Raw genomic sequence first — 17,134 nt, 5'->3', positions numbered from 1 at the left:
AATAAGTGCTTATGTATACAGACTTTCCTTTTGGAGTGTTAAAAGTATTCAGTAATAGTGGTGATAGCAGTACAATTCTGAATCAACTAAAATATATTGTACATTTTAAATATGTGATGCTATTGCATGCATATCCTATCACAATGTTGCTATTTCTTTAAAAGGAAAATTAATGTTTAAGGATAATTTCTTGTAATAATTTAGTAGGTTACATTAAATATTTTAATATTAAAATTTATAAAAATAATCTACATGTGGCCAAAAGAATGTTTATTATTAAAATAGAGTTAATAATGAGTCTTCTAAAGAGATTAATAAATATTAAATGTGTATCTAGTAAGAACATTTAGCTAAATATAACATATGAGAATGTATTTATTCCCCTTTTAAAATCCCACTAAGAGGACAGTAATGTACTATATTGCATATAGTTCCAAGCAAAGTGTTTGAAATAAAAATTATCATTTATTCTGATAGACTTGAATTGGATTGGTAAAAGGGATCATATATATAAGATTGAATAAGAAGGTCATAAGTGCAATGGAGAGCAGCAGTGGGTCAAAGGAAAAAATTTAAGGTAAGATTCTCAATTTCGACTGGCTAGCAGCCATATATATATATATCTTTTGACTGGCTTGCTCTATTATATATGTAATATATATATTTTAAGATCAGATAAAAGATTATAATAAAGGTATTTTCTTATAAGTAATTGTTTAATATTCCATTGCTGATTGTTCCCTTTGATATGCAGAAGATTATTTTTGCTTTTGTTTCCTTTTTCTCAGAAGACATACTGTATGATGAAATTGCTATGGCCAATGTCAAAGAGGTTATTGCCTGTGTTCTCTCCTAGGATTTTAATGGTTTCATGTCTCAAATTTAGGTCTTTAATCCTTTTTAGGATTTTTTTGTATATGGTGTAAGACAGTGGTCAAGTTTTCCCCACACTATTTGTTGAAGAGATGGTCTTTCCCATTGGATATTCTTTCCTGCTTAGTCAAATATTAATCATATAGTTGTAGGTTCTGTACAGTGAAGGAAAAAAATCAAAACTAAAAGGCAACCTATGGAATGGGAGAAGTTATTTGGAAATGATATATCTGATAAAGGGTTAGTATCAAAAATATATACAGAACTTCCATAAAACATAGCATCTAGTAAAAAAAATAATGCAATTAAAAATGGGCAGAAGACATGAATAGATATTTTTCCAAAGAAGACCTACAGATGGCCAACAGAAACATAGAAAGATACTCATCACCCTTCCTAAACAAAATACAAAACTAAATGAGATACTACCTCATACCTGTCAGAATGGCTAAAATCAACACAAGAAACAACAGAAAGGGAAACCCTCCTACACTGTTGGTGGGAATGCAAACTGGTGCAGTCATTGTGAGAAATGGTGTGGAGGTGCCTTGAAAATAGAACTATACTAATTTAAAAGGATATATGCACCCCCATGTTTATAGCAGCATTATCTACAATAGCCAAATTATGTAAACAGCCCAAATGTCCATCAGATGGTGAATATATGAATATCTGGTGCAGTTAAACATGCACCAGAATATTCTGGTGCCATTATTCAGCCATATTACTGAATATTACTCAGCCATAAAAAGAATGAAATCTTACCACTTGCAAGGAATATGGATGGAGCTAGAGTCTAATGCTAGGCAAAGTCTAAGTCACAGAAAGACAATTGCCATATGATTTCACTCATATGTGAAATTTAAGGAAAAAAACGAGTATAAGGTCCAGCAAAAAAAATAGAGAACTACAGGCCAATATCCTTGATGAATATGGATGCAGAAATCCTCAACAAGATACTTGCAAATCGAATCCAACAGCACATAAAAAGAATTATCCACCAAGATAAAGTGGGATTCATTCCTGGGTTACAGGGCTGGTTGAACATTTGCAAATCAATCAATGTGATCCATCACATCAACAAAAGATAAAAACCATATGATTCTGTCAATAGTTGCAGAAAAAGCATTTGACAAAATACAACATCCTTCTTAATAAACACTCTCGAGAAAGTCGGGATAGAAGGAACTTACTTAAACATCATAAAAGCCATCTATGAGAAGCCCTCAGCTAACATCATCCTCAATGGGGAAAAAACTGAGAGCTTTCCCCCTGAGATCAGGAACACGACAGGGATGTCCACTGTCACCACTGTTGTTTAACATAGTGCTGGAAGTCCTAGCATCAGCCATCAGACAACAAAAGGAGATCAAAGTCATCAGAATTGGCAAAGAGGAAGTCAAACTTTCTCTCTTCGCAGATGACATGATACTCTCCATCGAAAACCCGACAGACTCCACCAGAAGCCTACTAGAACTGATCCAAGAATTCAGCCAAGTTGCAGGGTACAAAATCAACGTACAGAAATCGGTTGCATTTTTATACAGCAACAATCAAGCAACAGAAAGAGAAATCAAGAAACTGATCCCATTCACAATTGCACAAAAAAACATAAAATACCTAGGAATAAACCTAACCAAGGATACAAGAGATCTGTATGATGAAAACTATAGAAAACTTATGAAGGAAATTGAAGAAGACACAAAGAAATGGAAAAACATTCCATGCTCATGGATAGGAAGAATAAATATAGTTAAAATGTCATTTCTTTCCAAAGCAATCTACACATTCAATGCAATCCCAATCAAAATTGCACCAGCATACTTCTCAAAACTAGAACAAACTATCCTAAAATTTGTATGGAACAAATTTAGCCAGAGTGGCTAAAATGAGCAAATCAGAGAACGCTAGATGCTGGCGAGGATGTGGAGAAATGGGCACCCTCCTACACTGTTGGTGGGAATGTAAACGGGTGCAGCCCATCTGGAAAACAGTGTGGAGGTTCCTCAGAAAATTAACAATAGAACTCCCCTATGACCCAGCAATAGCACTGCTAGGAATTTACCCAAGGGGTATAGGAGTGCTGATGCATAGGAGCACATGTACCCCAATGTTCATAGCAGCACTCTCAACAATAGCCAAAACATGGAAAGAGCCTAAGTGTCCATCAACGGACGAATGGATCAAGAAGATGTGGTTTATCTATACCATGGAATACTACATGGCAATGAGAAACAATGAAATCTGGCCATGTGTAGCAACATGGATGGACCTTGAGGGTGTTATGCTTAGCGAAATAAGTCAGGCAGAGAAGGACAAATACCATATGTTTGCACGTATAGGAGGATTAGGAGGAACTTAATGGAGGACCATGGGGGAGAAGAAGGGGGGAAATGGTGGGGGAAAGGGAGAGAGGCAAACCATGAGAGACTCTTGAATGCTGAGAACAAACTGGGGTGATGGATGTGGGGGGGAGGGGGGGATGGGCATGGAGGGGGCACTTGTGGGGATGAGCACTGGGTGTTATATAGTAACCAACCTGACAATAAACTATTTGTAAAAAAAAAAAAAACACATTAACAAAACAAGTGAGTATAGGGGAAAAAAGAGAGAGGAAACCAAGACACATACTGTTCTACAGAGAACAAACTGATGGTTACCAGAGGGGAAATGGGTGGCAGACTGGGTGAAATACGTGATGGAGATTAAGGAGTGCACTTGTGATGAACACCATGTACTGTACATAAGTATCAAATCAATAAACTGTACAATGAAATTAATTTTACACTACATTAACTGGAATTATTTAAAAAAAAAAAGGTTTAATATTCCCACCATCTTTTCTTCCTAAGCTCCTGGAAGAATGCTTGTAGTACAAGAATGTGATAAATGTAAAAAAGAGTGCAACCAGACCCAAGTGAAACAGGGAGACTGAGAAAACAGTAAGTATGTCTTTTGGGCAAATAAGGCAAACAAAAAGTATATGTATTTAAACTATGACAAAGCTAATAGGTCGAAATAAGAATTGGTGTTTGGAAATTTGTAGGTGAAACATAAAGCAATATTAACTCAAAACCAAAACTTTGCAACATTGCGCACAAGAAAAATTAATCATGGTAAATGATATAGATAACATGCTATGAAACTAATTACTGATTCAATCAGAAATTGTGATATAACTAAGGAGTAAACAGAGAGAAGTATATTGCATTGGGGCAAAAAAGGTAGATGTTCATCTCTAATTGATCAAAACACAGATATAAAATTATCTAGAAATATAAAGGTAAGTACCATAATAAATAGATTACACAATTAGGAATTTTATCTTGTCACAGTAGGACTGATAATGTAGAGGGAGGAGATGAAATTAAGACTTATGCTGCTATATGTATAATATGTCTCTATATAATAATATATATGTATATATAATTACACAATTACTATGTATCCTTATATACTTATATCCTTGTACTATTTTAATAAACATAAAGTTAGTATGCATTTACCTTGTTATTTTCCAGCATAGTTGCTAATATCAGAAAGCAGTTCGATTTGATGTTAGCAGCATTTTTTGGATTAAGTGACTTTGGCTGATGACTTCTAGGTCCAACTGTGACTTGCTTTTTTTTTATCACACCTGTCAATCTTAACGTTCTCAATTTTGGTAGTCTCTTTCATTTCAGTCACAGACTTCAGTAAATCATAAGAAACTGTTAAATAAAAAAGGCTATGGCATTTCTCAAGTACAGTAATTGAACAATGTTAAAGAATAACTGCAGTAAAATGCTATTAATGTCAAAACAACCTTGGAAAATATGGATTATTTAAGTGATGGCCCATGCAATTTAAATATAGGAAAAAATGTGAAAATTGCTATCATTAAAAAGTGACATCATCTGAAACTTTTTGAATAGGCATATGTTGTTAACATACTTTTTAGATTTTACTTCATAATCATCCTAGGAAAACATTATCAGTACTAGATACAGCTTCATATCAGGAATATTCCATTCATACTAATGAGCAGAAATATAAATCTGTCTATATTAAGGTTTCTGATCATAATGCATACTTTTTCTCTGATTTGGTATCTATTCTTTCGGCAAATAATAAGAACTTTTGGCAAATAATATGAACTTGAAGTTGTAGTATAACTGGAATTGATATGCACAATTCAAAGTTAAAAACAATTTGATAATTACTGCTAAATAAACAAGATGAAAAGGACTCCAAAGATTTTGTTGCAAATCATTACCAAAAGCAAGGGATAAGTAAGTGTTTATTTGTATTGTTTGAATAGAGAATAAAATTGATCCTTTACATGTAAAGTAAATAATGAAAGAAAAATACCTCAGAATATATTCCCTCTGTATGTTCTCTATTTTGTTTATGCTTATAAAATTTGCCAGGTTGAGTAAACTTATCTAGTGATAAAACTCAAGGGATGTGATTCATTTTAATAATGCACTTAGGTACCTTAGTCCTGGCCTCCTGAGATTCTTTTGTAATTGGTATTTTCAAATAAGTAGTTGACTATTTTCTGCAGAAACCAAAGTGCTAACTTTATATATGTTTTATACATTTATATATATATATAAAAGGATAGCAATGAATTGTGTCAAAACATAGGGGGAACATACATATATAACGATCCTTTGGCTTTCTATAAGGAGATGATCATTAAATTTTAATGTTTTACAGGCTTTTTTTAGAATCTGTCCTCAGATACTGAGTCCATTGTTACATAAATATCTTGATTTGAGAATATTGTGTACATACACATGTTAAGTTCAATGCTTATATAAAATTCTTGTTATCATGTATATTACTTTACTTTCCAAAGTAAAATCATGATATTTAAGAGAAATAAAATACTTCCAAACACTTAAAAATAATTTAAAAAAGAGAACAGGCAATTTTGTTAATGGAAAAGATCAACATTTTGGCACTAAAACTGAAGATTTACCCACATTAGCAACCAAAATAAAGCATTTTTCCCACTGTCCCAGTAAACAAATACCCTTGTGATATCCTACAAATATAAATCTGCATTGAAAGAAATAGAAGCTACAAGGCTTCCACACTTTACCCACTGTAGGACATTAGGGCCATATCCTCTGAGCAAAGATAAGTCTGCCAAGCAATTCTTTACCCTATAGGTGAGTATCTCAGATATTTGAATTTCCATGTAAAAGACTTCATTAGGACACTGCTTATCGACAGAGAAGATGGTGTTAAAGTTTTGATCTGTGGACTGTTAAACTGTCCTTCACAGTAAATTGAAACTACTCACTGTGTTAAAAGGATCCAAAGATTGGCAATATCTCTGACTCTGCCTTAGCCCTTGAATGACTGGAATAAGGCCTTTCCTGGGCCTCTAGAAGATTTGGAACTTGTCAAGAATTTCTGAGAACAGGAATCCATATCTGCAAAGACACAAGAAGATTTGAACTTGAAGAAATGGAGGTATGGATTAGAATTTTTCAGCATTCACATATACTTTTAAGTAGGTGTAAAGAGATTGGAGAAATGAAATTCATGAGTGTGTTATTAAGCAACTAAGTGTAATAGAAAATCTGTGCAGTGGGAAATTTTGAAAATCTTATTCAGTTGTAGATTTTATACATATTTTACTGTTGTTTCCTTTGTATAGCTGAGTTTTAAGACTATAAATTTGAACTAAATTTATTCTAATACAACCACAATTTTGTGTCATGGATAGTGATGACAATATGGATGACAAACATATTATGTGTGATGTAAAAATTTATAATCTGCAGAACCTATAATTTGTATTTTCTAATAATCTGTACATTAGGAAACATTTAAATATGATTTATGCATTTTTCCATGTTAAATACATCTTATGGTTATTTTTAAAGAAAATATGTGCCAATTTATACATACAAGGGCACATGCAGAAACCACCTTGAACACTCTCCACCTAACTTGCTAATTGCATGCTTCATCCCTGTGCTCTTCTGTGGCTCCATCCCTTCTAACCAGCTCTCAGCAGTTTTCCAAAGATGCTACAGCTATCCTCCAAGCACATCCGTGCAAACCTTACTAAGACCATGACTGGCCACCACCAATATGACCTTGGCAAGAGTCCATCCAAAGTCATACCACAAGCATGGCAGTGTACAAGCAGCCCAGAGGCAAGTATGACTTCGAAGTGCCTCCTTCTCTGGGGAGAAGGGAAGATAACCACATACACCTCTCTTACTGTGGCCCTAGCACTGGACAGGCAGCAGACATCTATTCTGAGAGCAGGCCCTGCCTATAAAAAAAAACATTCTCAGAATACAACACAGAGATTATGTTCTGCAGTTCTATACAGTAGTAGCTTTGGCAAATGCCTGGTCTGAATCAACTGTAGCCTAAGGTTACCCTACACTAGTCCAGGTTCAGGCGATTAAGTGTCCAACTCTCAATTTCAGCCCAGGCCATGATCTCACAGTTCATAAGTTTGAGTCTAGCATTGGGTTCCATGCATATGGTGTGGAGCCTGCTTCTGATTCTCTCTCTCTCCCTCTTTAGCACTCTAAATAAATAAATAAGCTTAAACACTTAAAAAAAATACAGGGACTAAAACCTTCCCTACAACAGGCAAAGAGCACAATTGTATATGACTGGTCCAAGGACAAACAGCTCATCCAGAAAGCACAGTGCACACAATACACATAGGAGATAACTCTGAAGTGCTAGGTTCTGGTTAATAGGAGACATTATACAGCAGGGCATTACAGGACATCATACTTAAAAGGACACTACTTACAAGAAAGGAGAGTTAGGTGACTTTCTTAAAACATAGAACAGACAAAATAAGGAGGCAGAGGAATGTGTCCCAAATGAAAGACAGGACAAAATCATAGCAAGAGAGATAAACAAAGGTAAGTAATACATACGACAGAGAATTTAAAGTATTTGCCATAAATATACTCACTGGACTTGTGAAAAGAGTGGAGGATCTCGGTGAGACCCACAATAAAAAGAAAATATAAAAATGAACCAGAGATGAAAAATTCAATAACTGAAATTAAAAATACACTAAAGGGAAATATAGATTAGAAGAAGCAGAAGATGGATGAGTGATTTGGAGGATAGAATAATGAAAAGGAACTAACCTGAAAATGGAGAAAGAAATAAGAATAGATTAAGGGAACTCAGCAACACCACCAACCATGATAACATTTGCATTATAGGAATTGCATAAGGAGATGAGAGGGAAAAGTGGGAAGAAAATGTAATTAAGGAAATAATAGCTGAAAACTTCCTGAATCTGGAAAGGGAAACAGAAATCCAGATCCAGGAGGCACAGAGAGCCCCTAACAAAATCAACCACCAGAGTTCCACACTAACACACAGTAATTAAAATGGCTAAAAAACTGCTAAAGGAAAAAACTTTAAAATGACAAGGAAAACACTTACATATGGAAAGGGAACCCCATAAGGCCCATCAGCTGTTTTTCAGCATTAGCTTACAGACCAGAAGGGAGTGGCATGATGTATTCAAAGTGATTAAAGGAAAAAAAACCTGCAACCAAGAATATTCTATCCAGTAAGGCTGTGGTTCAGAATAAAAGATAAAGAGTTTCCTAGACAAAGATTAGAGGAATCACCACCAATAGAGCAGCCTTAGAAGAAATGTAAAAGAGGATTCTTTGACTGGAAAGGAAAGACCATAAACAGGAGTAAGAAAAGTAGGACGCACAAAAGCAGTAAAATTAAGTATATCTATAAAAATCAGTTAAGAGATTCAGAAAATAAAAGGATGTAAAGTACAATACCATATACCTAAAACATGGCAGGGAAAGGAGTAAAAATTTAGTGCTTTTAGAATGGGTTCAAACTTAAGTGACCATCAACTTAATATAAACTGCTATATGCTCAAGATTTTATGTACAAACGTAATGGTAAGACAAATTAAAAATTAATATTTGCAAAAATTGAAGAGAAATTAATTTAAGCATACCAATAAAGCCAGCAAACTGTGAGAGAAGGGAGCAAGAAAAGAGAAGAACTACAAAAACAACTATAAAACAAGTAGCAAAATGGCAATGAGCATATACCTATCAATAATTACTTTGAACATAAATGGACTAAATGATCCAATCAAAAGGCATGGGGTAATGAAATGGATAAAAATACAAGACCCATCTAGATGTGCCTACAAGAGACTCATTTCAGATCTAAAGACACATGCAGAATGAAAATAAAGTGATGGAACAGCATTCATCATGCAAATGGAGTGAAAAAATCTAGGATGGCAATAATTACATTGGAGAAAATAGACTTTAAAACAAAGACCATAACAAAAGATAAAGGACACTACATAATCATAAAAGGAATAGTCCAACAAGAAAAAATATAACATTTGTAAATATTTATGCACCTAAAATGAAAGCACCCAAATACATAAAGCAGCTATTAACAAACATAAACAGAGTAATCAATAGTACAATAGTAGGGGACTTTAACACCTGACTTAAATCATAGTATAGATCATCCAAACAGAAATCAACAAAACAGTGCCTCTGAATGACACATTGGAACAGATGAATCCAACACATATATTTATAACTTTCAATGCTAAAACAGTGACATACACGTTGTCTTCAAGTGCACATGGAATATACTTCAGAATAGATCACATGTTAGGTAACAAGTCTCAAAATATTAAAAATGATTAAAGTCATATAATGCATCATTTCTTACTACAACACTATAAAACTAGAAATCAACCACAAGAAAAAAATCTGGAAAAGAACCCAAATAGATGGAAACTAAATAACATGCTACCAAATAATGAGTCAACCAAGAAATCAAATAAACAGTTACAAATGCACAGAGACATATGTAAATAGAAATACAATAGTCCAAAATCTTTGGTATGCAACAAAAGATGTTCTAAGATGGGAGTTTATAATACAGGCCTATCTAGGAAGCAAGAAAGATCTCAAATAAACAATCTAACCTTACATTTAAAGGAACTAGAAAAAGAAAAAACAAAACACAAAAGCAGTAAAAGGAAGGAAATAATGAAGATTAGAGCAGAACTAAATGAAATCTAAACTCAAAACACCACCACCACACAGTAGAACAGTTCAATGAAAGCAGGAGCTAAAAAGTTTGACAAAATTGATAACCCTTTGCTGGACTTATCAAAAGAGAGAGAGGACAAAAACAAAATCATAAAAGAGGAGAAATAAAAATGAACACAACATAAATACAAAGAGAATATTATGAAAAATTGTATGCCAACAAATTGGACAACCTAGAAGAAATGGGCAAATTCTTAGAATCATACAACTTCCAAAAAATAAATCAGGAAGAAATAGAAAATTGGAACAGATTGTTTGCCACTAATGAAATTGAGTCAGAAATAAAAAAACTTCCAACAAACAAAAGTCCAGGACCAGATGGCTTCACGGGTGAATTATACCAGGTTTTTGGGTTTTTTTGTTTTTGCTTTTGTTTTATAAGGAGAGAGATGAGTGAGGCAGAGGGCAGCAGGAGAGACAGAGAATCTTAAGCAAGCTCCATACTCAGTGTAGAGCCCAACACGGGACTTGATCCCTCAATCCTGGGATCATGAATAATATTTATTCTTCCTAAACTATCTCCAAAAATGGAAGAGAAAGGGAACTTTCAAATTCATTCTATAAGGTCAGAATTACCCTGATACCAAAACCAGATAAAGACATTGCAAAGAAAAAAAAGGGAGTGACTACAGGCCAATAACTGATATGCATAGATACAAAACCCTCAACCAAATATTAGCCAACTGAATCCAGAAAATACAGTAAAAAGTCATTCACCACAATGAAGTGGGATTTATTCCTGGGTTGCAAGGGTGGCTCAATATTTGTAAATCAATTAATGTGATACATCACATGAGCAAGAGAAAGGATAAAACTACATGATCACTTCAATACATGCAGAACAAGCATTTGGCAAAGTAAAACATTCATCATGATAAAAAAAATTCTACAACAAGGTAAGTTTAGAGGAAATATACCTCAACACAATAAAGGCCATATATGAAAAACCCACAGCTAACATCATTTCAATGGGGAAAAACTGAAAGCTTTTCCTCTAAGGTCCAGCACAAGGCAAAGATAACCACTGACAACTTAAAATAATTAGTTTATTTTTAGAGGGCAGGGAAGGGGCAGAGAGAAATGGGGAGGAGAGAATCCCAAGCAGACTCCATGCTGTCAGCACAGAGCCTAGAATAGGATTTGATTTCGAGAACCACAAGATTGTGACCTGAGCTGAAATCAAGAGTAGTGTCACTTAACTAAGACACCCAGGTACATGTACTATCAACACTTCTATTTAACACAGTATTGGACATCATAACATTGGACATCCTAGCTACAAATCAGACAAGAATAAAAAAAAAATCCAAATTGGTAAGGAAGAACGTAAACTTTTACTATTTGTAGATGACATAATACTATACATAGAAAATCCTAAACATTCCAGCAAAATCTACTAGAACTTACACATGAATTCAGTGAGGTTGCAGGATATAAAATCAATATTCAGAAGTCTTTTGCATTTCTACATACTAATACTGACATAGCAAGAACAGAAATTAAGAAAGCAAGCCTATTTACAACTGCACTTAAAATAATAAAATACCTAGCTTAACAAAGAAAGTGAAAGACCTGTACTCTAAACACTATAAAACAGTGATGAAAGAAATTAAAGATGACAAATGGATTCCTTGCTCATGGATTAGGAGAACAAATATTGTTAAAATATCCATACTACACAAAGCAATCTACAGATTATATGCAATCCCTATAAAAATGCCAACGGCATTTTTCATAGAACTAGAACAAATAATTCTAAAATTTGTATGGAATTGCAAAACACCACAAATAGCTAAAGCAATCTTGAAAAAAGAAGAATAAAACTGGAGATATCACAATCCCAGATTTCAAGATATACTATGAAGCTGAAGTAATCAGAAGAAAGATGCAGACACAAAAGCAGACACATAGATCAACAGAACAGAATAGAGTCCCAAGAAATAAGCTCACTATTACATGGTCAATTGATCCATGAAAAAGAAGACAAGAATATGCATTGGGAAAATATTCAGCAAATGGTTCTGGGAAAACCAAACACCTACGTGCAAAAGAAGGAAACTGGACGCTTTTGTTACACCACAAACACGCCTCAAAATGGATTATGGACCTAAATAAGAGATCTGAAACCATAAAAATCCTAGAAGAGAGCACAGACAGTAATTACTCTGACATGGACCACAGCAACATTTTTCTGAATTTGTCCCCTTAAGCAAGGGGCATAAAAAATAAAAGCAAAAATAAACTATTGGGACTATATAAAAATAAAAACCTTCAGTCAAAAGAAGGAAACAGTCAAAAAAAGGCAACCTACTGAAATGATATTTGCAAATGATATATCTTATATACAAAATATATAAAGAACTTACACAACTAAATACTAAAATCCAGATAATCCAATTAATAAATGTGAAGATGTGAACAGATATGTCTCCAAAGAAGACAGATAGCCAAAAGACACATGAAAAGATGACCAAAATCAATCATCAGCAGAAAATGTAATCAAAATTACAATCTGATATCATCTCACACCTGTCAGAATGGATTTTAAAAAAACACAAGAAATGACAAATATTGGCGAGGAAGTGGAGAAAAAGGAACCCTCATGCACTGTTGTAAATATTACTAAGGTAGTAATACTTTTATCATCTTACCCTCTCTGAAATATTACAATGGACAGAATTCCTTCTCTGAACCATGCTGTATATGTAGTGTTAATAAGAAACAGATGTTTGTTGTTTATGTTTAGTCATTCAGGTTTTGAGATTTTTGTTATTTCAGTATAATTTATCTCATTCTGGTACTGATTAAGAATGTAGATAAAAAATTAAAGAGAATGGTAGTACAATATTCCAAAGTGGAATCTGCGTGGATTAAAGAAATAAATGTTAAACATAAAATGAAAACAAATAATATAAAACAATATTTTTTTCTAGAGAAAATAATTTTTTAAGTTTATTTATTTTGAGAGTGAGAGAGAGAACATGCAAGCAGGAAAGGGATGGAAAGAGAGGAAGAGAGAGAATCCCAAGTAGGCTTGGCTCAGCATAAAGCCCAATGTGGGGCTCAAAGCCACAAACCATGAGATCATGACCTGAATCAATGTCAAGAGTCATGTTTAACCAAGTAAGCCACCCAGCCATCCTAGAGAAAAGAATTTCTGAAGCTAAGTCAAATGGCATAAACCACACAAAAGATCATAATATTGAATTATATGATTTTCAAATTTCAGAGATAGATAATAGACAATTTGCAGAATATGACAATATGTTTAGAAGAAGAAGAGGAAAACCAATAAATACCACAAAAAAGTGATGTTCAAATGGATTGGTAACTACAAAAATGCAAATTATAAGAATATTTCTTTTACTCACCTGACTAGTAGTGTAGAAATTAGAAATAATGTTTTCGGGCCACCTGCATGGCTCAGTTGCTTAAATGTCCGACTTCGGCTCAGGTCATGATCTCACGGTTTGTGGGTTCGAGCTCCGCGTCGGGCTCTTGCTGACAGCTAGCTCAGAGCCTGGAGCCTGTTTCAGATTCTGTGTCTCCCTCTCTCTCTGACCCTTCCCTGCTCACACTGTCTCTCCCTCAGAAACAAATTTTAAAAAAACATTAAAAAATAATATGTTGTTCATGCCTAGCAACTAAAAGAGTGCTTGGAACTAGATATATATGTGTGTTATGTAATTAAAGCTGAATTTGTTTATAAAATCTTCCCAATACCTCACATTCACTAATACTTTTTGAACAAATATTTCACAATCAATTGTGAACTAGAATTCAATTAGTAAAATCTATTCACGTAAACGTATGAATTAAATAGATGTTGTCCTATGCGTAAGGTAACAGCATAAGCCTTTCCCAAGACAACTAAAGAAGACCTTGCAAACATCTAGTTAATATAAAAGTTATTTTTTTCCACTAAAACACTATACAAAGCATCTAGTACTTAATGCAGTGTAGTGTAATTTCAGTATTACCTAGGGGAGTAATTACTTGTCAGGGCTTTCTAATGGTAACTAATCAAGGCAGCTTTTGAAAATGACGTAAGAGAGTTCTGGGGAAGGTGGTAGAGTAGAAAGATCCCAGGCTCACCTCATCCCAAGCACACACTCACATCAGTGTAAATAACCCAGAGAATGACCTAAAGAGTGACAGAACAGATTCTCCACAATTAAATGTAGGGAAGAGGCCAAATCAAAAATCAAAAATGGAAGGAAGGGAAGGGACATGATCAGGAAGCAAACTGACCCAGGAGACTGTTGAGAGAGAGGGGGACACTATAGGCAAAGAGAAGGGAGAGGACCAGACCCACATGACGCACCCCAGGCACAGAAGATCTGCAGTGGGAAGACGAAGCCCTATATTCATGGTTGGACTTGACAACCAGAGGAGCTTAACTTCTCGAGTTCTTATAATCAGTGGTGCTAAATACCTGCGATTTAAAAAATCTGTGTGCTCTGCTCTGAGAGACCCAGGGGATGATTTAAAAAAAAAAAAAAAAAAAGACTCTCTAACCTTAAAGAAATGACATAACAAACTGTGCAAACGTTGCTAATACCACTTACCTTTCCCCTGTGTTATCTTGTAGTCTTCCCCTTCCAACTCAGACTTGGCAGGAGTCCATCCAAAGCACAGCAGTGCCAGCATCACTCCAAAAGTGACTCTTGTCCTGAAAGGATAAGGACACAAACCAATCTGACTTCAGCCACAGCACTGGGGGAAGATATGTTGTCTGACTGAAGTCATTATGCAACAAAAAAATCTTGGGGGACATCACAGGGATAGTACCCTGCAGTTGGGTGTGACTGTAGCTCTGGCAAACACCTGGTTTGATCAAACTCAAATCCAAGGCAGCCCCAGACCGGTACATTACACAAGAACAAACCCTTCACAATACTGGCAAAGAAAGCCACGGCAAATGACTGAAATGAAGGCAAAAACAACTCAGCTGCGAGAGTAGGGCACATACACAACCATAACAGAAATCCCTGAAGCTCCAAGCTCTGATGAACAGGGATATTGCATTTCAGGATACCATAGGACTTCTTCAAAAGGTCACTACTTGCAAGAACAGGATACATAAGTGACTTTCCTAACACATAGAAACAGAAAGACTTTGTCAAATGAAGAGACAGAGGATATGCCCCAAATGAAAGAAAAGGACAAAATCATAGCAACAGAACTAAATCAACAGAGATAAGCAATATGCCTTTTAAAGAACTTCAGGTAATGGTCATAAAGATACTGGAATTGCGAATAGTGGAGGATCTCAGTGAGATCCTCAACAAAGTGATAGAAAACATAAAGAACGAATCAGAGAAGGATAACTCAATAACTGAAAATAAAAATATACTATAAAGGGAATAAATAGATTAGAGGAAGCAAAAGAACTATAGCAATTAAGAAGAAGAAGAGAGAGAAAAGGAGGCAGAAAATGTGTCTGGAGAAATAATAGCTAGAAACTTCCCAAATCTGGGGAAAAAAAAACCAACCAAACAAAAACCCAGAAATCCAGATCAAGGAGGCACAAAAGGGCATCCCACCCCCCAGCAAATCAACATAAGGAGGTCCACACCAAGACACACAGTAACAAAAATGACAAAATGAGCTATAGAGAATTATAAAAGCAGCAAGAAAAATAAAGTTACACACAAGAGAGGCTCCATAAGGCTATCAGCTGTATTTCAGCAGCAGACCAGAAGGGGGTGACATTATATATTCAAAGTGATTAAAGGAAAACAAAACAAAAACCCTGCAATCAAAAATACTCTATCCAGTAAAACAATCATTCAGAATAGAAAGAGAAAGAATTTCCTAGACAAAGATTAAATGAATCATCATTAATAAAGCATACTTAGAAGAAATGTTAAAGGGGGTTCTTTGAATGGAAAGAAAAGACCGTAAGCAGAAGTAAGAGAAGTAGGAAGCATAAAAGCAGTAAATTAAAAATGTCTATAAAAATCAGTCAAGGGATTCACAAAATGAATGTAAAGTCTGACACCATATACCTAAAACATGATACAGGTAGAAGTAAAAATGTACTTTTTAGAATGGGTTCAAATTTAAGTGATCAACTTAACATAAACTGCTATATGGTTAAAATGTTATATACAAACATAATGGTAACCACAAATCACAAATCACTAACAAATATGCAAACAAGTAAAGATAAAGGAATCTAAGGCTATCACCAAAGAAATCCAGCAAACTCCAAGAGAAAAGAGTAAAAGAAAGGAAAAGAGCACGATAAAAATAACCACAGAACAATAAGTACATATCTATCAATAATTACTTTGAACATAAATGGACTAAATGTTCAATCAAAAGACACAGGGTAATGAAACAGATAAAAATGCAAGACCCTTCTATATCCTGCCTACAAGAGACTTGTCTCAGATAAAGGCACATGCAGAATGAAAATAAAGTGATGGAAAAGCATTTATCATACAAATGCAGTAAAAAAAAAAAGTGAAGGTAGGATAATTACCTTGGAGAAAATAGACTTTAAACAAAGACCATAACAAAAGATAAAGGACACTACATAATCATAAAAGGAACAATCTAACAAGAAGATATACCATTTGTAAATATTTATGCACCCAAAATGAAAGCGCCTAAATACATAAAGCAGCTATTAACAAACAACTCAGTTGGTTAAGCGTCTAACTTTGGCTAAGGTCATAATCTCAAGTTTGTGGGTTCAAGCCCAGTGTCAGGCTCTATGCTGATAGCTTAGAGCCTGGAGCTTGCTTTGGATTCTGTGTTGCCCTCTTTCTCTGCCCCTCCTCACCCCCCTCTCAAAATGGATAAACACTGGAAAAAGAGATTTTAAAGGAATTAGAAAAAGAAGAACCCAAAAGCATTAAGAGGAAGGAAATAATACAGACTAGATCAGAAATAAACAGAAACTAAAAAAAAATAAAAATAGAATGGAGCAATGAGAGAGGACCTGGCTCCTTGAAAAGATCAACAAAATTAATACTTCTTGGTAAGAAAAGGGAATTAAAAACAATGGAACAGAAATACAAAGAATTATAAGAGAATATTATGAAGAATTGTATGCCAACCAATTGGACAACCAGAAGAAAGGATAAATTCCTAGAAACATATTCCCTCCTGAAACAGAATTAGGAAAAAACAGAAAATTTTAACAG

The 17,134-nt window shown here is 34.6% G+C and overlaps 1 long non-coding RNA gene across 1 annotated transcript; it reads right to left on the bottom strand.

The window, feature by feature from the left end:
- Positions 1-4,385: 4,385 nt before the first annotated feature.
- LOC120238279 lies at positions 4,386-14,666 on the bottom strand. Its single transcript, XR_005530170.1, has 3 exons — positions 14,546-14,666; positions 6,167-6,299; positions 4,386-4,583 (listed from the first exon to the last, which is right to left on the bottom strand). It is a non-coding gene; the product is annotated as an uncharacterized LOC120238279 (long non-coding RNA).
- Between the last annotated feature and the right edge of the window lie 2,468 nt (positions 14,667-17,134).

Source organism: Hyaena hyaena, unplaced genomic scaffold (genome assembly GCF_003009895.1).
Source record: "Hyaena hyaena isolate Hyena2069 unplaced genomic scaffold, ASM300989v1 scaffold_200, whole genome shotgun sequence".
Lineage (NCBI taxonomy): Eukaryota > Metazoa > Chordata > Mammalia > Carnivora > Hyaenidae > Hyaena > Hyaena hyaena.
Note: the sequence above shows the minus strand (reverse complement) of the source record. Positions and strands in the feature narration are given on the sequence as shown.